This window comes from Rutidosis leptorrhynchoides, chromosome 6, assembly GCF_046630445.1.
Source record: "Rutidosis leptorrhynchoides isolate AG116_Rl617_1_P2 chromosome 6, CSIRO_AGI_Rlap_v1, whole genome shotgun sequence".
NCBI lineage: Eukaryota > Viridiplantae > Streptophyta > Magnoliopsida > Asterales > Asteraceae > Rutidosis > Rutidosis leptorrhynchoides.
In genome coordinates this window covers 39,956,633-39,980,088 of record NC_092338.1, presented here as the reverse complement: position 1 = coordinate 39,980,088, position 23,456 = coordinate 39,956,633, and the positions used below count along the sequence as shown (strand labels likewise).

General features: G+C 32.7%; 2 non-coding genes across 2 annotated transcripts; both read right to left on the bottom strand.

Annotated features, from left to right (window-relative positions):
- Positions 1 to 11,175: 11,175 nt before the first annotated feature.
- On the bottom strand, positions 11,176 to 11,282 carry LOC139856560 (small nucleolar RNA R71). The gene has a single exon (XR_011762033.1). It is a non-coding gene; the product is annotated as a small nucleolar RNA R71 (small nucleolar RNA).
- Positions 11,283 to 19,009: 7,727 nt separating this feature from the next.
- Positions 19,010 to 19,116, bottom strand: LOC139856524 (small nucleolar RNA R71). Its single transcript, XR_011762001.1, has one exon. It is a non-coding gene; the product is annotated as a small nucleolar RNA R71 (small nucleolar RNA).
- Between the last annotated feature and the right edge of the window lie 4,340 nt (positions 19,117 to 23,456).

Genomic DNA, 23,456 nt, shown 5'->3' with positions numbered 1-23,456 from the left:
GAGTAAAAATGGGACTATGCTCCGGTGTCTTGAAACTTGCTTCATCCTCACAGAAACTATAAATAGCATTCACTTGTGAATATGCTGGAGCTTGAGGATCCTTCTTCTTTAGTATAACCGGAGGGTTACTTGCACTTGGTGGTCTAGGATGATTCATGCTATGACTAGGATTCACTTGCGTATTCGATGGAAGATTGCCCGGTGGCCTCTCCCCTAGTAATTGTGATATCCTACCCACTTCTCTTTCAAGAGTTTGAATCGTAGTTTGTTGACTTTGTATTTTTTGTTGTATAAGATTTCCACTTTCTCCTTGTTTCACCATGAAATCCCTAAGTAAATCTTCTAAACCTGGGCTAACATGAGTTTGATTTTGCTGTTGTGGGAATTGATTTTGATTGTAGGATGGTTGATTTCTGTTGTTAAACCCTGGTGGTCCATTTTGATATGAAAATTTTTTCAAGTTGTTTTGATAACCCGAATTTCTTCCTTGGTAATTATAATTGTTGGACCCCGAATTTCTTCTTTGATAACCATTTGAATCTTGATTCCCGAAGTAACCAATGAAATTAGCTTGCTCCTCCATTGAACTTCGATCACAATCCTTAGTAAGGTGCGGTCCTTGACATAATTCACAACCTACTTTTATAGCATGCATTTCTTTAGTCATCTTCTCAATTTGCCTTCCTTGATTTGCCAATTGAACTTTTAAAGTAGCGATTTCATCATTGCTTTCAACACTAGCAACCGTGGTTGATCTAGAGAACTCCATCTCTTGATGCCAATTATGAGAATGTGCTGCTGTATCAGCAATGATTATGTGAGCTTCTTCGGGTGTTTTTTTCATGATTGAACCTCCTGCTGCAACATCAATATCTTTTCGAGTAGCCACATTGACTCCTTTATAGAATATTTGGACCTTTTGGAATGTATTCAACCCGTGTTGAGGACATACTCTAAGTATTTTATTGAATCGGGTCCAAGCTTCATAAAGAGTCTCATTAGGCTTTTGCTTAAAGTGATTTATATCACTTTGTAACTTTGCTGCTTTTGAAGCAGGGAAGAACTCTGACAAAAACTTGTCCATCATATCATTCCAATCTTCGATATAACCTTCTGGTAACGAGTCTAACCAATCTCTTGCATCATCCTTTAACGACCATGGAAAGATTTTTAAACATGCGACATCATCGGTGACATCCTTGATCTTGAATAGCTTGCATATGCTTACAAACTTACGAAGATGCTCATTAGCATCCTCATTCGGAGCTCCACCGAATTGGCATGTATTAGTCACCATGTGGAGAAATTGACCCTTTATTTCAAAACCGTCAGTCATCGTGGGTTGAATAATTGCGTGGCCTTGACCTGTTCTTGTTGCCTTCATTAATACATCCATCGTTTGATTTGTAGCAGCCATCTCTTCCTCTTCTTTGATAACTGGCTCTATGATTGATTGAATAACTGGTTCAGTGTTAGAATCCAATGAAAGTGACTCTAAACCCTGAGCAAGAGATTCTACTTCTTGAGCTCTTAAGCGTTCGTGAAGTTCTCTTTCAGGCTCAGGATATGAAGGAATTAAATTAGAGTTGGAAGAACATAGATTCATGCACTAATACCTATCCTGCAATCACAATACCACAAACAAACCAATTGCAAAAACACAAGCTTACAATAAAAAGTAACTTTTCTAGGAATTGAATTCCTACAAAAGGATCGAATAATTCAAAGTTTATTAAAATCTTTTAACAAAACCGCTCCCCGGCAGCGGCGCCAAAAAGTTGATGTGTCAAGACGTAACATTTAAAATGTAGTCAATATGCTCAATAATTAACACATAATACAGGCAACTAAACCCAATCATGCAGTAACTAGTAAGTAAATTGACCAGTTTGATCCACAGGGAGAAGTTTGTTTTAAGGATTTTACCACGATTAATTATTCTAAAAGGGGGTTTGTATTTGAAGTTGTGTTTTTGTATAATACTACAATAATCAAGATATAGTAAATAACAGGAATGAGAAAACGGTGTTTACTTCTATGCTTGATAAATGACAGGGATTGTTCTTTTGTAATTAAAACGGTTATTTCATAGTTACAAGTAATTAGTTTATATCAATTTCACAATATCTATAAACTTAAGAGCTATGTTTAATCAACAGGATTCTTTCTTGGTTAAATTCACATAAAACCTAGTTTACTAAGATCACTCTAAGTAGACTACACGATTGTAAAACCTAAATATCATCCAATTACCATCCTATATTCACATATAGGTGTCTAGATCACTAGGTGTTGAAGTACAAGTTATAGCCTTTGATAAATTCACATAAATCAAGTCATAACTCGTATAATTGAACTAGAATATAAAGATAGTTACAACAATGGATTTCTTGAAAGAACATGGTGATTTAGATTGATTTAACTAGCTAGACCCAACCCGGTTAAACTCACGTAAAACCTAAATTACAACAATCACTTGAGGTAATTTCATAACTATGTTGCTTTGGAACTCATTCAATTACCGAATTAAACACATAACAAAATCACTTAAGCATATGCATCTAATTGTCTAGATTACTAGGTGTATTGAAGTATAGATTGTTTTTCTAATTAACTCACATTAATAGATTAACAACCTATATAATTGAAGTAATGAACTAAGCAAGCATAACAATGGTTCTGATGGTTGAACTAGATTAATAAATCAATCAAAACATACTTGTAACTATTATAACATCAAAATATAGAAAAATCCCAAGCCATAAATCTTACATTGAAGTAAACACACAAGGTTTTTAGCTAGACATGATTAAAACAAGAACAATAACACAATACATACAATTGAAATTCATAATTTGAATGAAAATAAGAGTACCAATTGAGATGGCTGATCTAAATTCAATCTTGGTGTTGAAATAATGAAGATTCCTTCAAAACAAGCTCTTGAACCCTTCCTTAAGCCTTTTATTACGTATATATCTTACTAGTCTCAGTTCTCCCTTGATTATGAATGTTAACCATCAATAAATAGGCTTAAAAGTTAGGTAAAATAGTGATTCAGGGGCTGATGCGCCGCATCTGAAAGGGATGCGCCGCATCTCTTTAAGTTCTATGGATTCCAGCTCGTTTAACACTCAAAGCCGTCGGCAGGCAATGGATGCGCCGCATCACCCCTCAGATGCACCGCATCTCTTTTGTAAAATGAGAAAATGTCTAAATGAAAGTTGTAGTGCTCTGAGTTACGGACGTCTGGGCTCCAGATTCACCCTTTTTCGAGTTCGTATGACCGAGTTATGGCCAAAACCGTGCAGGTGCGCAGAATCTTCTAAAATCAGCACTATTTTCCATAAATCTTCGCTTCAACACTCGCAACGGATTATACACACATTTTAACTTATTACAATACACAAGTACAACAATTACATACAAAATGATACAAAATCGGATCGAAATAATGACAACAAATATGTATGATTTTGGCGTTATCAGCTGCTGCTGTGACCGCCACCCTCACCCTCTTCAATCTTCTTCTTCTGCTTTGGAAACCAAAAACAAACTAGCCATCATCTTATAACCAAAAGGTATGAAAACCTATCAATTTGATCACTGTACGTCTATATACTTAAATTCTGCTGCTAGCCAATATCATAAACAGAAAAATTTATTATAACAATCAAAAGTAACTATATTATCGAATTCCTAAACAATCATTTTTTCTGTGTATAACAATCCCTAAACCTGTAAGGACAAACTTAAGAAACTTATCAACATCACATACATAAAATATCAGGATCATAACTTGATAAAATTTGTAACAAATAATAAAAACAAAAATACAAGTTTAATTATGAACAAATATATAAATTCATACCTTTAAACTATTTAATCCGAATCATATCAAGTTCATAACCCTATATCACAAACAAATTCATAACAAATTACAGTTATTGATGCACAAAATCAAAGAACACCAATTACCTTCATAATCGATTACTAGACCGATTTCATGATCGAGGGAGGATGATTTGATGCAATCCTTGTTACTCCACGCTGCAGTGATTAATCATTCTTCTTAAAATAGACACCAATCAAACACTAACTACTACTTCAATTTTTCTGATTGTTGTTCGATGACAAAGATGATTAGGATTGTTGATGACGACGACTGAACGATGATGATAATGAATCGATGCTCTATTAAACATTTATGATCTTTAATTAATTGATCTGTTGAAGAATCGAAAAACCCTAAATCGTGATACGTTCTTCTCTGCATTTCTTTTTATTTATGTTCTCTCGATCTGATTTGGGAACAGATATATAAACGCGTACAGATCTTTATTATTATTATTATTATTATTATTATTATTATTATTATTATTATAAACATTACTAATAGAATTATCACTAAAATTTGTATCATTATGATAATTATTATTATTATTATTAAAATTTTCATTTAAAGATTTCAAAATACATTACAAATTATTATATTTAATACGTTAATATTATTTAAAATTGCATATAATATTATTAATAACATGTATATAATTATTATATTAACTAAATATATTCATAAAAGATAAATTGTAATATATATTATAAAACATTGATATGATATTAATTAGACTTTATTATAAAATTTTATAGACATAAATTAAAACATTATATAACCTATATAAACATTAAAATATAATACAATATCAATAACATAAACATAAATATACTATTATAAGTTATAAATAAAATTATTAAAATATTTTAACAAAGAATTTCTATCTGAGTATTAATAATTGAATATTATGATAACTTAATATTATAGTATATAACATAAATATATTTAATATACATATATAATATATAAATTAAGGATGTAATAAATAAATAAAGTACATATTGGAATTTAACATAAAACTTTTATAAATATTATATAAATTAATATTTGATACGTTTATGATATTATCTGATATATAATACTGATATAGGTTCGTGAATTCGAGGCCAACCCTGCATTGTTCAATATAGTCATATGTATTTTTATTACAAAATACACTATGGTGAGTTTCATTACTCCCTTTTAAATGCTTTTGCAATATATATTTTTGGGACTGAGAATACATGCGCTTTTATAAATGTTTTATGAAATAGACACAAGTAATCGAAACTACATTATATGGTTGAATGATCGAAGCCGAATATGCCCCTTTTTGCTTGGTAGCCTAAGAATTAGGGAACATCACTAATTTTGAGAATTAGTGCACGCCTAATTGACGCGAATCCTAAAGATAGATCTATTGGGCCTAACGAACCCCATCCAAAGTACAGGATGCTTTAGTACTTCGATGTTGTTTTTATCATGTCCGAAGGATTTCCCGGAATGATAGGGGATATTCTTATATGCATCTTGTTAATGTCGGTTACCAGTTGTTCACCATATGAATGATTTTGTCTCTATGCACGGGACGTATATTTATGAGAACTAGAAATGAAATTCTTGTGGTCTATTAAAATGATGAAAATGAATGTTTATGATAAACTAATGAACTCACCAACCTTTTGGTTGACACTTGAAAGCATGTTTATTCTCAGGTATGAATGAAATCTTCCGCTGTACATTTGCTCATATTAGAGATATTACTTGGAGTCATTCATGACATATTTCAAAAGACGTTGCATTCGAGTCGTTGAGTTCATCAAGATTATTATTATTAAGTCAATTATAGCTGAATATATTATGAAATGGTATGCATGCCTGTTAACTTTCGATGTAATGAAAGTTTTTCTTTTAAAACGAATGCAATGTTTGTAAAATGTATCATATAGAGGTCAAGTACCTCGCGATGTACTCAACTATTGTGAATTATTTGTAATCGATAAGGACTTCATCCAGATGGATTAGGACGGGTCTCTACAAACGGGTAGGTACTGTGATGACCCGAAAATTTCCAACTAAATTTAAACTTGATCTTTATATATTTTCGACACGATAAGCAAAGTCTATTAAACCGAGACTCAAAATTTTTGAACTGTTTCATGAAATCATTTGACCTTCGACCAGTTCCGACGATTCACGAACAATTAATTGTAACTTGGTATGTGTATATATATATAATACTTAGAAATATAGCTTGATATAATATATGATTTAAATTATAAAATGATATAAGAGATAATAAAATTTATTATTAAAATAAATCTATATATTTATATATATATATATATAAAGTATATTAAATATATATTTTGTGATTTCGAAGTTATTTTGTAAACAACGGTAACGCTCAATTGTCATATTGATTGATAATAAACGAGTTAAAAAGAAACTTATGTAATTTTAAAATAAATGGTGATTTAAAAAGGAGTTTTATAAATTTTAGGCTCATTAATAAAATATTTAGAAGTTATTTGTTGAATTTTAAAACTTTTTATATTTTACTTGGGGATGGGTGTGAATAATTAATGTAATTTTTATTTAATAATTAATGATCGAATTTTATACCATAATGACCAAAATAAATAAATATAGTTAATCTAAAAATTTTGGGATTTTTCTGAGACTTTTATTCGCCACTGATTAACAATGGAGTACGAAGTCCAGTCCGTGTCATAAAATTGAAAATTTTGTCGGCTGAGTAGTTCTAAAAATTCCAACTGGCATTTGATTTACTATTCCTCTATTATGATATTTTATTTTTATATTATTTATAAATTATTATATATAGGTTTATAGATGCATACATAATATATGTACACCATTCACCTAGTACTTCGACCGACACCACCACATCACACCGTCCCACCTTCATTAAGATGCCACTACCGGCCGCCATAATTCCACCATCGCCGGAGAACACAACACCTTCACCACCCTATAACCACTATCTCTCTCATTCTCTCTCTTCTCTCTTCTTCTTCTTCTTCATGAAACATTCCAAAATCACCCACCATGGACCACCACTTCACCGGCTACCACCGCCCTAACCATCACAACCATTTTATTACTGCTACAACTACTTTGTTTTCTGCTACTGTTCACGCTGGTTTCTATTTGGTTTTATATTGTTGAGCAGCCTAAAACCTCATCGAAGAACACCACAACCAAACACCCTCATCAACCTGAATCACCAACGATCGCTGCTACAGCTGCAGTCTAAGTTTCTATTTTATGTTTATCATGCTAAGGCTACACTGTCACTGCTGCTCCTGTTTTGCTGTAACATTAACAATGACGAGGAAGAATAAGAATGATGATGAATAGTGGAGAAGGACGATGGACATGATGAAAACAATAAGGATGATGATAAGTGATGTTAATAATAACAAATATAGATGATGATGGCCTGTATTTATAACGAAGATGATGATGGTGATGTAACGATCATGACACGATGAAGGACCTGCTATAGATGATCGACTGGTCAAAACTAAAACGTTATCATTCGGTTCCTGAGAGGTAGCACAAACAAAACCCTTCTTGTTGCTAGTGGGCTGTTATATTTTTTTTTCCTTCTTAAATATATTCTGTTAAATGTGGGCTTAGAACTCCAATTGATGGGCTGCCATAGTCTGATTATAGATGGTGATATATACTAGGCGGTGACTAGGTATTACGGGTTTAAACATTTAATGACTGGATAAATTCAAGATTGTACGAGTGCTTCGGTGGTTGGTGATAGTGCTCCAAAAGAATATATATTTAGTAGCAATATCCTTCCAATATGTAAAGTTTTCAGTTGCAATTGTTCTATTTTCAAGTAATATTCGTTTAAATAAATAAGTGCGAAGACAAAAGGCGAAAACGAAGATTTGAAGACGCAAACGTCCAAAAAGCTCAAATGTACAAGATACAATTCAAATGGTTCAATTTATTGATAAGAAACGTCTAAAAATGACAAGAGTACAAGTTGTGAAACGCAAAGTACAAGATATTAAATTGTACGAAAAGGCGTTCAAAAATCCGGAACCGAGACATGAACCAACTATCAACGCCTGACGCAACGGACCAAAAATTACAAGTCAACTATGCACAAGAATATAATATAATATATAAATAATTATATAAAATTATATATATATTATATTATATAATAAAAACGTCGACAAGCAAATGGCCAAAAGTTGGTGAGCTGGAGTGCGTCACTTCGCGATCTCGGAGCTGGAAGGCACAAATGCTTCGCGATCTCAGAGCAGTCATTTCAGAAAATGCCTATAAAAGGCCATGCAGTCTGCCGAATCCATACACCAACATATATCAATATCTCTGTGTATCTTAATATATATATATATATATATATATATATATATATATATATATATATATATATTATATATATATATATAATATATTAGTTTAGTTTTATATTAGTTAGTTTGGGTAATGTAAAGGTTATTTTACGGGTTTTAAAGTCGGAACTCTGTCCGTGTAACACTACGCGATAAATAATCAATGTAAGTTATGTTCCCCTTTTTAAATTAATGTCTCGTATTTAAGTAATTATTATGCTTATTTGAGCCGAAGTAATCATGATGTTGGACTAAATATTAAAGACGGGGTAATTGGTCTTTGTACCATAATTGGGGTTTGGACAAAAGAACGATACTTGTGGAAATTGGACTATGGGCTATTAATGGGCTTTATATTTGTTTAATTAAATGATAGTTTGTTAATTTAATATAAAGATTTACAATTTGACGTACCTATAAATAACCATATACACTCGATCGGACACGATGGGCGGGATATTTATAAGTACTAATAATCGTTCATTTAACCGGACACGGGAATGGATTAATAGTCAATGGACTTATTAAAACAGGGGTGAATTATATACAAGGAAAATTGGTATAATTATAGTTTAAGTCCCCAATTAGTTAGAATATTTGACTTCAGATATAAGAATAATTTGACGAAGACACTCGCACTTTATATTTATGACTGATGGACTGTTATGGACAAAAACCAGATGGACATATTGAATAATTCAGGACAAAAGACAATTAACCCAGGGTAATAAATAATCAAAACGTCAAACATCATGGTTACGGAAGTTTAAATAAGCATAATTATTATATTGTTATTTATTTTACGCACTTTAATTATTGTCATTTATATTTACGCTTAAGTTTTAAAATCAACAAACCGGTCATTAAACGGTAAACCGCCTTTTATATATTATTATATATAATTATATATATTTTGTACAAATATAGTCATTTAAAATATAGTGTGAAATAAGTCTTCTCCCTGTGGAACGAACCGGACTTACTAAAAACTATACTACTCTACGATTAGGTACATTGCCTATAGTGTTGTAGCAAGGTTTAGGTATATCCCATTTGGAAATAAATAATTAAAACTTGTGTCATATTTTGTATCGTATTTCGTAGTAAAATATAGTACTATTTCGTACCCCCACGCTAGGACATCAAGTTTTTGGCGCCGCTGCCGGGGAATTGGCGAAACGCTATATTTTTAATTCATTTTTGTATAAATATATTTATATATATTTAGAAAAACAATATAAAATATAAAAAAAAACGAAATTAAACCTGCAAATTCTGAACCTGCATCCCTCCGCGATCTCGGAGATTTACCCTTTAGTTCTACGAGATCGCGTAGCACACCCTGACACGCCTGGTCAAACCCTAATTCTGATTTAATTACGGAGTATTATTTATTATTATTATTAAAACCCTAATTAGGGTTTAATATTAAATTAATTAGTTTTAGTTTTTATTATTAATTTGTATTTTTAGTTTAAATTAGTTTAATTAATATATAAAATTAATAATTTTATAAAATAAATAATATAAAAATAATATTTTTATAAAAATTGTACTTTTTACAACTTTAAGTTTATTTTTATATTTTGTACCTTTTTATTTGTTTTAGCGTAATATTTGTATTTTTCGCTCGTATTTAGTTTTAAGTCATAGTTTTTGCCATAGTTATTTTTATATTTCTAAATTTAAAGGCTTTGCCGTAAAATCTCTTAAGTGCTTTTTCTTTAGATTAAGATTTAGGCGCTGTAGAATTTTGCGACGCGGTTTATAGATTTTAGTGCTTTTTAAGTTATTGCCGATTTGGATATAGAATTCCTTTTAAGCTTTAATACCTTTAGGCGCAACTTTTTAGATTTAATTTTTAGACTTTTAAGTTTCGACGTTTTTCTTTCTTATTTTTATTTTTCGACATTTTACGACGCACTCTTTTTCTTTCTTATTTCTCGATGCTCTAGTTTATAGGACATCGAATTTTCTATTTCTTCTCTAAATTTTCAAAACGAAAAATTATTTTAAGCGGTCAATTTGATAGACATCCAAATTTTCTGGTTCGTAGTAATAGTTGGATTTGTTAGTGGCGAGTTGTGGGCTTCCGATTTAAAGGGTCCTGGCTACCTGCTGCATCTTTTGGCTATTCGAAACGTGGGCAAAATCAGAAAAGTCTATTAATTTGATAACTTTTATAATTTTTATATTTATAACTAATACGATATTCAGTGAATGCACCGAGTAAAATGTTCACCACCTTTCATACGTTCACCACCTGTAACTCGATCAAGACATCTAGCCAATATTGTTGCCGTTGATTTTTCTTTAGAATCATCATCTAGTCGAACAAGTACTTCAACTCAAAATTCCGATAATCCATCTTTTGATCCCGATTTCACAATTGAGAACCCGGAGGATATTCAAGGACAATTCCAAGATCCAGAACCACTAATCATTCCTCCTGAACCACAAACCGTTAAATTAGAATCTTCTAGTGATTCGGATTCAACAAATTCAAATATGGAAATAACGGAACCTCAAAGTATGGAAGACCGAATGAGAGCCATACGCACGGGCCAAGGTCACGCCATTATTCAGCCAGATGTTAGAGCATCAGATTTTGAAATCAAAGAACAAATCCTACACATGATCACCAATCAGTGCCAATTTGGTGGTACAACAAAAGAAGATCCAAACGAACATCTTCGAACTTTTAATAGGATTTGTAATCTATTTAAAATTCGAGAAGTTGAGGATGAAACTATTTATCTTATGTTGTTCCCATGGACTTTAAAAGGAGAAGCCAAAGATTGGTTAGAATCGTTACCTGAAGGAGCGATTGATACATGGGATGTTTTAGTTGAGAAATTTCTTCAAAGATTCTATCCGGCATCTAAATCCGTGAGACTTCAAGGAGAAATTGCCACGTTCGTGCAAAAGCCAAATGAAACGTTATATGAGGCATGGACAAGATTCGGAAGGATGTTGAGAGGATGTCCTCAACATGGTTTAGATACTTTTCAAATAGTGCAAATCTTCTATAAAGGTGTCGACATCGCCACACGAAAAGACATCGACACAGCAGCTGGTGGTTCCATTATGAAGAAAACTTCAACCGAAGCTCACAAGATTATTGATAACACAACATCCCACTCTCATGAGTGGCATCAGGAAAATGATATTTTTCATTCATCTAAAGCGGGTAGAGCTGATTCTAGCCATAACTTTGATTCTGTTTCCGCAAAAATAGATGCTTTCGAGAGACGAATGGAAAATATGACTAAAGATATTCACGCAATACGAATCAGTTGTGAGTAATGCGGAGGACCACACTTAACGAAAGATTGTCACATTGAACAAACGATGGAACAATGTGAGAATGTTTCCTACATGAACCAAAGGCCGGGAAATAATTATCAAAATAATTATCAACCGCCAAGGCTAAACTTCAATCGAAATCAAAACATTCTTTACAATCCAAAAGGACCCGACAAATACTCGTATAACCAACAAGGTTCGAATAACCAACCAACTCAAAAAAACACTTTCAATCAACAAAGACCTGGCTTGTATAAACCACCACAACAAACCGAAGAGAAAAATTCAAATCTGGAAGAAGTGGTATTTAAGCTAGTTGAATCTCAAACACAATTTATTGAAACTCAAACCCAAATGAATGAGAGGTTTGATCAGTCATTTAGAACTCAACAAGCTTCCATTTTGAATCTAGAAAAACAAGTAGGTACTCTTGTTAGATTGATGAGTGAAAGGGAACAAGGAAAGCTACCGAGTAATACTGAAGTAAATCCTCGAAATGAGATTGTTAATATGGTATCAACAAATTCTGAAAACCCAACACCAGAAGATGGGAAGGTTTTAGATGTGAGTAATAATGAAGAAGTTATAACACCACCACCACCACCTGAGTATGTAAAGCCAGTGGTGGCACCATACAGACCACCCATCCCATTTCTAAGAAAATGAGTTGAGTATGAGCAAGTGATAGGTAATAAAGTTTGTGATACCTCTGGAAAGAAGAAGAAGAAGAAGAAGAAGAAGAAGAATAAGAAAGTGTAAGAAACAAAAACAGTAGAAGTAAACCCAGTGAAGACAGTTCCACCGAAACCTCCACCCAAAGTGGGTGATCCGGGTGAATTTATTATTAATTGTCTACTTAGTGACTGTGTCATGTATGATGCACTAGCAGATTTAGGTGCAAGTGTGAGTGTTATGCCTCTTTCATTATATAAGAGATTAGGAGTAGGTGAGTTAAGTCCAACGGATATGAGTGTTCGACTCCTTGATTAAACCATTAAGCACCGAGTTGGAATTGCTGACAACCTACCCATTCAAGTAGGTAATTTAACCTTTCTAGTCGAATTCATTGTCATTGACATAGAAGGGGACCCAAACATTCCTCTAATTTTCGGTCGACCATTCTTAGCGTCCACCGGGGCGTTATTTGATGTAAGAAAGGGTAGAATGACACTTAGTAATGATGAGAAATCGATCACCTTTATGATTCGAAAGTCTAAATCTCCACCAACCAAAACCGTTGAACAAGCAAGAATGATTGGTAAGAACCATGTTGTTTTACCAACTCCAATGGTAGTGCTCAATAATAATAAAACGCCTAAGTGTGGGGAAAATGAAGTAACACCTAATGATGACCTGATAACAAAGAACCCCATTGTTGACACGAAATTAAACGATCCCGTTATTAATAGTTCAATGAAGAAACTTATTAAACGGGTTTACGATGCTAGAATTAAGGGGAACTTTAAGTTATGTAACCGGTTAGTATCCAATCTATCGCCTAAAGAAAAGGCGAAACTAGTTGAATTTGTGGATATTACAGAAGAAGCTGGTCACTGGCTTAAAGCTAAAGTCATAGATATGCAAGTTGATTATGGTCCAAGAGAAATTGACGATGAAGTTAATCACAATTTTGACACCACAGCTACCTAAGTGTGGGGAGATTCAAATGTTCTAAAAAGAAAATGTTGTCTAGAGTTAGTTGTTCTGTTCTCGTGTAGTTCCGAGAATGGAATCCGATTGGTCTTTTCCACTAGCAGACACTAAAGAACTAGTTTTCTCCCCCATTCTGAATTTTTTTTGTTTTATAGGTTTTGTATGAAATTAATATGTTTTTTTTTTAAGTTTTGTGTGAATTTTTAAAAATAAAATTTACTTTATTTAATTAAGTTTAAAAAATGATTTCTAAAATTCGTCGTGAGTTGAAGATTAGATCGTTGAACCGAAATTGCTTTACCCAAGGATGGGGCGACAAATTTTGTTATCATTATTTTTAATTTTATTGATTTAAAGTATGCCAAAAAATATTAGATTTTATAAATTTTTAAAAGTGAGGATATATACCAAACTTCAAAAATATGTATATATATGTTTGTATTTTATGTTATATACAAAACAGGGTAAAACAACGCATTTTCAAAGACTGTCATTAAGTTCAGTAAAAGCTACTAATTTTTACGACAAGACGCAAAATATCAAATGTGAAATAACAACAATATGCTTGCAAACTCGGTAATTTTAATCATTTTTCTACACTAATCACCTCATGAATTTAAATTTTTACTGATTTCTTGCAAATGAGGGCATTGCAAGATCTCAAGTGTGGGGAAAGGTTATAAATTCTCTCGGGTTTACACTAAGTTTAATTGCCAAATTTTGTGAAAATTTGAAAAATTTTCAACTAAATGAATTCAAAATCATGTTTATACATATTTATGAACGATAAAACTAGGTGTTAATACCAAAATTATTGTTACCTTGGAAAGGACATAAATTGAGAAACAACCTAAAACGCTAGAATTCATTTAAAATGGAATAAAGGAGAATAAAAAGGCAAATAAAAGAATAAATAAAATTTAAGTGTGGGAAGAATTCACCAAGTTCTTTAAAACATATATCACATATTTTTGTACAAGATTATTGCAGGTACTTTTGTTTTGGACGATACTAATCAGTTTTACCCGATTTACTGTAATATATTTGAATGAAAGATGGATCTACAAGATGAATCAATTCCATCATTAAAACGAAGTAAAGTCTTTCGAAAAAGACACGCGCTTCTTAATTTAGGTCAAGAAGTTGTCGTCCAGACCAGCTGTAGGTTGACGAAAAATCTAGAAAAGTCATCTCTAAAATCAGCAGGAAATCCACGGACCTCAGCATCAAACAGGGTCGCCATGTGGTCAGACTTATCCTAACCATGAGAGGATCTGTCTCGTAAAATGGGGAGGACGCCGTGCAAATTAGCTTGATAAGACTAATGAATCAGACCCCCAGAAAGGATAATCTCTTTAAAGATCAAAAATCAGCTTTTAAGACTGATATTACTCAATCCTTGAGATTGACCTTAAAGATTGAGAATTAAAACTCATGGAATTTAATGATATCTAAACTCGAGCTTGAACGAGAAAATATTTTGATCAAAAATAAAACCGATTTGTTTTCTAAAAACCCATTTTCAATGCGTTCATTACCATTGAACGTAAAATCCTGAGAATTCATCAGAATTCATTAGGTCACCTAAACCAAATCGGGTGTCAACTGTAAGAACAGTGGTTGCATAGCATGGTCGAAGACAGGACCTTGTGCCAGACCGAAAAATCATAGGATGATCTTTACTATTGCTCCTACAAAGGATAGTAATAGCATCCGACACGTTTTAGACCATGAACAAATGCATGTCATTAGATATTGCCTTAACAGTTTCTTGTTCATCGCTTTCCTTTATAACCGGACGGTAGTTTTCCGAAAGGTAATATACAGGACAAGTAAACTGGACGTGTTACTTTTCTAATACAAGGTTAGCAAGTGGGTAACACAAAACCGCAAGTGTTGAGCTAAAATTTTCAAATCTGAAACCCACAAAACCCATAAAAATATTTTGCAACACCGGTGAAGGGTTATTCTGGAAAACTTATCTAGGGTAAAAGCTAGATTGAATTTTCAAAAGATCAAATGTTTTCATAAAGATCCAATTTCCTTAAGGATCTACATTTTCATAGTCATGTGGGACTGTAAACCACATCGTTACTATCATTGTTTATACAGCCGTATTAAAATCACTGATGAATAAAGTGTGAAGAATAAAGAAGTGATTCGTGTGATTTAATTTCAAGTTTTGTATTGCTTGAGGACAAGCAACGTTCAAGTATGGGGATATTTGATAGTGCTCCAAATGAACATATATTTAGTAGCAATATCCTTCCAATATGTAAAGTTTTCAGTTGCAATTGTTCTATTTTCAAGTAATATTCGTTTAAATATATAAGTGCGAAGACAAAAGGCGAAAACGAAGATTTGAAGACGCAAACGTCCAAAAAGCTCAAATGTACAAGATACAATTCAAATGGTTCAATTTATTGACAAGAAACGTCTAAAAATGACAAGAGTACAAGTTGTGAAACGCAAAGTACAAGATATTAAATTGTACGAAAAGGCGTTCAAAAATCCGGAACCGAGACATGAACCAACTATCAACGCCCGACGCAACGGACCAAAAATTACAAGTCAACTATGCACAAGAATATAATATAATATATAAATAATTATATAAAATTATATATATATTATATTATATAATAAAAACGTCGACAAGCAAATGGCCAAAAGTTGGTGAGCTGGAGTGCGTCACTTCGCGATCTCGGAGCTGGAAGGCACAAATGCTTCGCGATCTCGGAGCAGTCATTTCAGAAAATGCCTATAAAAGGCCATGCAGTCTGCCGAATCCATACACCAACATATATCAATATCTCTGTGTATCTTAATATATATATATATATATATATATATATATATATATATATATATATATATATATATATATATATATATATATATATATATATATATATATTATATATATATATATAATATATTAGTTTAGTTTTATATTAGTTAGTTTGGGTAATGTAAAGGTTATTTTACGGGTTTTAAAGTCGGAACTCTGTCCGTGTAACACTACGCGATAAATAATCAATGTAAGTTATGTTCCCCTTTTTAAATTAATGTCTCGTATTTAAGTAATTATTATGCTTATTTGAGCCGAAGTAATCATGATGTTGGACTAAATATTAAAGACGGGCTAATTGGGCTTTGTACCATAATTGGGGTTTGGACAAAAGAACGATACTTGTGGAAATTGGACTATGGGCTATTAATGGGCTTTATATTTGTTTAATTAAATGATAGTTTGTTAATTTAATATAAAGATTTACAATTTGACGTACCTATAAATAACCATATACACTCGATCGGACACGATGGGTGGGATATTTATAAGTACTAATAATCGTTCATTTAACCGGACACGGGAATGGATTAATAGTCAATGGACTTATTAAAACAGGGGTGAATTATATACAAGGAAAATTGGTGTAATTATAGTTTAAGTCCCCAATTAGTTAGAATATTTGACTTCAGATATAAGGATAATTTGACGAGGACACTCGCACTTTATATTTATGACTGATGGACTGTTATGGACAAAAACCAGATGGACATATTGAATAAATCAGGACAAATGACAATTAACCCAGGGTAATAAATAATCAAAACGTCAAACATCATGGTTACGGAAGTTTAAATAAGCATAATTATTATATTGTTATTTATTTTACGCACTTTAATTATTGTCATTTATATTTACGCTTAAGTTTTAAAATCGACAAACCGGTCATTAAACGGTAAACCCCCTTTTATATATTATTATATATAATTATATATATTTTGTACAAATATAGTCATTTAAAATATAGTGTGAAATAAGCCTTCTAACTGTGGAACGAACCGGACTTACTAAAAACTATACTACTCTACGATTAGGTACATTGCCTATAGTGTTGTAGCAAGGTTTAGGTATATCCCATTTGTAAATAAATAATTAAAACTTGTGTCATATTTTGTATCGTATTTCGTAGTAAAATATAGTACTATTTCGTACCCCAACGCTACGACATCAAGTTTTTGGCGCCGCTGCCGGGGAATCGGCGAAACGCTATATTTTTAATTCATTTTTGTATAAATATATTTATATATATTTAGAAAAACAATATAAAATATAAAAAAAACGAAATTAAACCAGCAAATTCTGAACCTGCATCCCTCCGCGATCTCGGAGATTTACCCTTTAGTTCTACGAGATCGCGTAGCACACCCTGACACGCCTGGTCAAACCCTAATTCTGCATTAATTACGGAGTATTGTTTATTATTATTATTAAAACCCTAATTAGGGTTTAATATTAAATTAATTAGTTTTAGTTTTTATTATTAATTTTTATTTTTAGTTTAAATTAGTTTAATTAATATATAAAATTAATAATTTTATAAAATAAATAATATAAAAATAATATTTTTATAAAAATTGTACTTTTTACAACTTTAAGTTTATTTTTATATTTTGTACCTTTTTATTTGTTTTAGCGTAATATTTGTATTTTTCGCTCGTATTTAGTTTTAAGTCATAGTTTTTGCCATAGTTATTTTTATATTTCTAGATTTTAAGGCTTTGCCGTAAAATCTCTTAAGTGCTTTTTCTTTAGATTAAGATTTAGGCGCTGTAGAATTTTGCGACGCGGTTTATAGATATTAGTGCTTTTTAAGTTATTGCCGATTTGGATATAGAATTCCTTTTAAGCTTTAATACCTTTAGGCACAACTTTTTAGATTTAATTTTTAGACTTTTAAGTTTCGACGTTTTTCTTTCTTATTTTTATTTTTCGACATTTTGCGACGCACTCTTTTTCTTTCTTATTTCTCGATGCTCTAGTTTATAGGACATCGAATTTTCTATTTCTTCTCTAAATTTTCAAAACGAAAAATTATTTTAAGCGGTCAAATTGATAGACATCCAAATTTTCTGGTTCGTAGTAATAGTTGGATTTGTTAGTGGCGAGTTGTGGGCTTCCGATTTAAAGGGTCCTGGCTACCTGCTGCATCTTTTGGCTATTCGAAACGTGGGCAAAATCAGAAAAGTCTATTAATTTGATAACTTTTATAATTTTTATATTTATAACTAATAGGATATTCAGTGAATGCACCGAGTAAAACGTTCACCACCTTTCATACATTCACCACCTGTAACTCGATCAAGACATCTAGCCAATATTGTTGCCGTTGATTTTTCTTTAGAATCATCATCTAGTCGAACAAGTACTTCAACTCAAAATTCCGATAATCCATCTTTTGATCCCGATTTCACAATTGAGAACCCGGAGGATATTCAAGGACAATTCCAAGATCCAGAACCACTAATCATTCCTCCTGAACCACAAACCGTTAAATCAGAATCTTCTAGTGATTCGGATTCAACAAATTCAAATATGGAAATAACAGAACCTCAAAGTATGGAAGACCGAATGAGAGCCATACGCACGGGCCAAGGTCACGCCATTATTCAGCCAGATGTTAGAGCATCAGATTTTGAAATCAAAGGACAAATCCTACACATGATCACCAATCAGTGCCAATTTGGTGGTACAACAAAAGAAGATCCAAACGAACATCTTCGAACTTTTAATAGGATTTGTAATCTATTTAAAATTCGAGAAGTTGAGGATGAAACTATTTATCTTATGTTGTTCCCATGGACTTTAAAAGGAGAAGCCAAAGATTGGTTAGAATCGTTACCTGAAGGAGCCATTGATACATGGGATGTTTTAGTTGAGAAATTTCTTCAAAGATTCTTTCCGGCATCTAAATCCGTGAGACTTCAAGGAGAAATTGCCACGTTCGTGCAAAAGCCAAATGAAATGTTATATGAGGCATGGACAAGATTCAGAAGGATGTTGAGAGGATGTCCTCAACATGGTTTAGATACTTTTCAAATAGTGTAAATCTTCTATAAAGGAGTCGACATCGCCACACGAAAAGACATCGACACAGCAGCTGGTGGTTCCATTATAAAGAAAACTTCAACCGAAGCTCACAAGATTATTGATAACACAACATCCCACTCTCATGAGTGGCATCAGGAAAAAGATATTTTTCATTCATCTAAAGCGGCTAGAGCCGATTCTAGCCATAACTTTGATTCTGTTTCCGCAAAAATAGATGCTTTCGAGAGACGAATGGAAAAGATGACTAAAGATATTCACGCAATACGAATCAGTTGTGAGCAATGCGGAGGACCACACTTAACGAAAGATTGTCACATTGAACAAACGATGGAACAATGTGAGAATGTTTCCTACATGAACCAAAGGCCGGGAAATAATTATCAAAATAATTATCAACCGCCAAGGCTAAACTTCAATCGAAATCAAAACATTCTTTACAATCCAAAAGGACCATACAATAACTCGTATAACCAACAAGGTCCGAATAACCAACCAACTCAAAACAACACTTTCAATCAACAAAGACCTGGCTTGTATAAACCACCACAACAAACCGAAGAGAAAAATTCAAATCTGGAAGAAGTGGTATTTAAGCTAGTTGAATCTCAAACACAATTTATTGAAACTCAAACCCAAACGAACGAGAGGTTTGATCAGTCATTTAGAACTCAACAAGCTTCCATTTTGAATCTAGAAAAACAAGTAGGTACTCTTGTTAGATTGATGAGTGAAAGGGAACAAGGAAAGCTACCGAGTAATACTGAAGTAAATCCTCGAAATGAGATTGTTAATATGGTGTCAACAAATTCTGAAAACCCAACACCAGAAGATGGGAAGGTTTTAGATGTGAGTAACAATGAAGAAGTTACAACACCACCACCACCACCTGAGTATGTAAAGCCAGTGGTGGCACCATACAGACCACCCATCCTATTTCCAAGAAAATGAGTTGAGTATGAGCAAGTGATAGGTAATAAAGTTTGTGATACCTCTGGAAAGAAGAAGAAGAAGAAGAAGAAGAATAAGAAAGTGTAAGAAACAAAAACAGTAGAAGTAAACCCAGTGAAGACAGTTCCACCGAAACCTCCACCCAAAGTGGGTGATCCGGGTGAATTTATTGTTCCTTGTCTACTTAGTGACTGTGTCATGTATGATGCACTAGCAGATTTAGGTGCAAGTGTGAGTGTTATGCCTCTTTCATTATATAAGAGATTAGGAGTAGGTGAGTTAAGTCCAACGGATATGAGTGTTCGACTCCTTGATTAAACCATTAAGCACCCAGTTGGAATTGCTGACAACCTACCCATTCAAGTAGGTAATTTAACCTTTCTAGTCGAATTCATTGTCATTGACATAGAAGGGGACCCAAACATTCCTCTAATTTTAGGTCGACCATTCTTAGCGTCCACCGGGGCGTTATTTGATGTAAGAAAGGGTAGAATGACACTTAGTAATGATGAGAAATTGATCACCTTTATGATTCGAAAGTCTAAATCTCCACCAACCAAAACCGTTGAACAAGCAAAAACGATTGGTAAGAACCATGTTGTTTTACCAACTCCAATGGTAGTTCTCAATAATAATAAAACGCCTAAGTGTGGGGAAAATGAAGTAACACCTAATGATGACCTGATAACAAAGAACCCCGTTGTTGACACGAAATTAAACGATCCCGTTATTAATAGTTCAATGAAGAAACTTATTAAACGGGTTTACGATGCTAGAATTAAGGGGAACTTTAAGTTATGTAACCGGTTAGTATCCAATCTATCGCCTAAAGAAAAGGCGAAACTAGTTGAATTTGTGGATATTACAGAAGAAGCTGGTCACTGGCTTAAAGCTAAAGTCATAGATATGCAAGTTGATTATGGTCCAAGAGAAATTGACGATGAAGTTAATCACAATTTTGACACCACAGCTACCTAAGTGTGGGGAGATTCAAATGTTCTAAAAAGAAAATATTGTCTAGAGTTAGTTGTTCTGTTCTCGTGTAGTTCCGAGAATGGAATCCGATTGGTCTTTTCCACTAGCAGACACTAAAGAACTAGTTTTCTCCCCCATTCTGAATTTTTTTTGTTTTATAGGTTTTGTATGAAATTAATATGTTTTTTTTTTAAGTTTTGTGTGAATTTTTAAAAATAAAATTTACTTTATTTAATTAAGTTTAAAAAATGATTTCTAAAATTCGTCGTGCTTTCAAAGACTGTCATTAAGTTCAGTAAAAGCTACTAATTTTGACGACAAGACGCAAAATATCAAATGTGAAATAACAACAATATGCTTGCAAACTCGGTAATTTTAATCATTTTTCTACACTAATCACCTCATGAATTTAAATTTTTACTGATTTCTTGCAAATGAGGGCATAGCAAGATCTCAAGTGTGGGGAAGGGTTATAAATTCTCTCGGGTTTACACTTGGTTTAATTGCCAAATTTTGTGAAAATTTGAAAAATTTTCAACTAAATGAATTCAAAATCATGTTTATACATATTTATGAACGATAAAACTAGGTGTTAATACCAAAATTATTGTTACCTTGGAAAGGACATAAATTGAGAAACAACCTAAAACGCTAGAATTCATTTAAAATGGAATAAAGGAGAATAAAAAGGCAAATAAAAGAATAAATAAAAGTTAAGTGTGGGAAGAATTCACCAAGTTCTTTAAAACATATATCACATATTTTTGTACAAGATTATTGCAGGTACTTTTGTTTTGGACGATACTAATCAGTTTTACCCGATTTACTGTAATATATTTGAATGAAAGATGGATCTACACGATGAATCAATTCCATCATTAAAAGGAAGTAAAGTCTTCCAAAAAAGACACGCGCTTCTTAATTTAGGTCAAGAAGTTGTCGTCCAGACCAGCTGTAGGTTGACGAAAAATCTAGAAAAGTCATCTCTAAAATCAGCAGGAAATCATCAAACAGGGTCGCCATGTGGTCAGACTTATCCTAACCATGAGAGGATCTGTCTCTTAAAATGGGGAGGACGCCGTGCAATTTAGCTTGATAAGACTAATGAATCAGACCCCCAGAAAGGATAATCTCTTTAAAGATCAAAAATCAGCTTTTAAGACTGATATTACTCAATCCTTGATATTGACTTTAAAGATTGAGAATTCAAACTCATGGAATTTAATGATATCTAAACTCGAGCTTGAACGAGAAAATATTTTGATCAAAAATAAAACCGATTTGTTTTCTAAAAACCCATTTTCAATGCGTTCATTACCATTGAATGTAAAATCCTGAGAATTCATCAGAATTCATTAGGTCACCTAAACCAAATCGGGTGTCAACTGTAAGAACGGTGGTTGCATAGCATGGTCAAAGACAGGACCTTGTGCCAGACCGAAAAATCATAGGATGATCTTTACTATTGCTCCTACAAAGGATAGTAATAGCATCCGACACGTTTTAGACCATGAACAAATGCATGTCATTAGATATTGCCTTAACAGTTTCTTGTTCATCGCTTTCCTTTATAACCGGACGGTAGTTTTCCGAAAGGTAATATACAGGACAAGTAAACTGGACGTGTTGCTTTTCTAATACAAGGTTAGCAAGTGGGTAACACAAAACCGCAAGTGTTGAGCTAAAATTTTCAAATCTGAAACCCACAAAACCCATAAAAATATTTTGCAACACCGGTGAAGGGTTATTCTGGAAAACTTATCTAGGGTAAAAGCTAGATTGAATTTTCAAAAGATCAAATGTTTTCATAAAGATCCAATTTCCTTAAGGATCTACATTTTCATAGTCATGTAGGACTGTAAACCACATCGTTACTATCATTGTTTATACAGCCGTATCAAAATCACTGATGTATAAAGTGTGAAGAATAAAGAAGTGATTCGTGTGATTTAATTTCAAGTTTTGTATTGCTTGAGGACAAGCAACGTTCAAGTATGGGGATATTTGATAGTGTTCCAAATGAACATATATTTAGTAGCAATATCCTTCCAATATGTAAAGTTTTCAGTTGCAATTGTTCTATTTTCAAGTAATATTCGTTTAAATAAATAAGTGCGAAGACAAAAGGCGAAAACGAAGATTTGAAGACGCAAACGTCCAAAAAGCTCAAATGTACAAGATACAATTCAAATGGTTCAATTTATTGATAAGAAACATCTAAAAATGACAAGAGTACAAGTTGTGAAACGCAAAGTACAAGATATTAAATTGTACGAAAAGGCGTTCAAAAATCCGGAACCGAGACATGAACCAACTATCAACGCCCGACGCAACGGACCAAAAATTACAAGTCAACTATGCACAAGAATATATTATAATATATAAATAATTA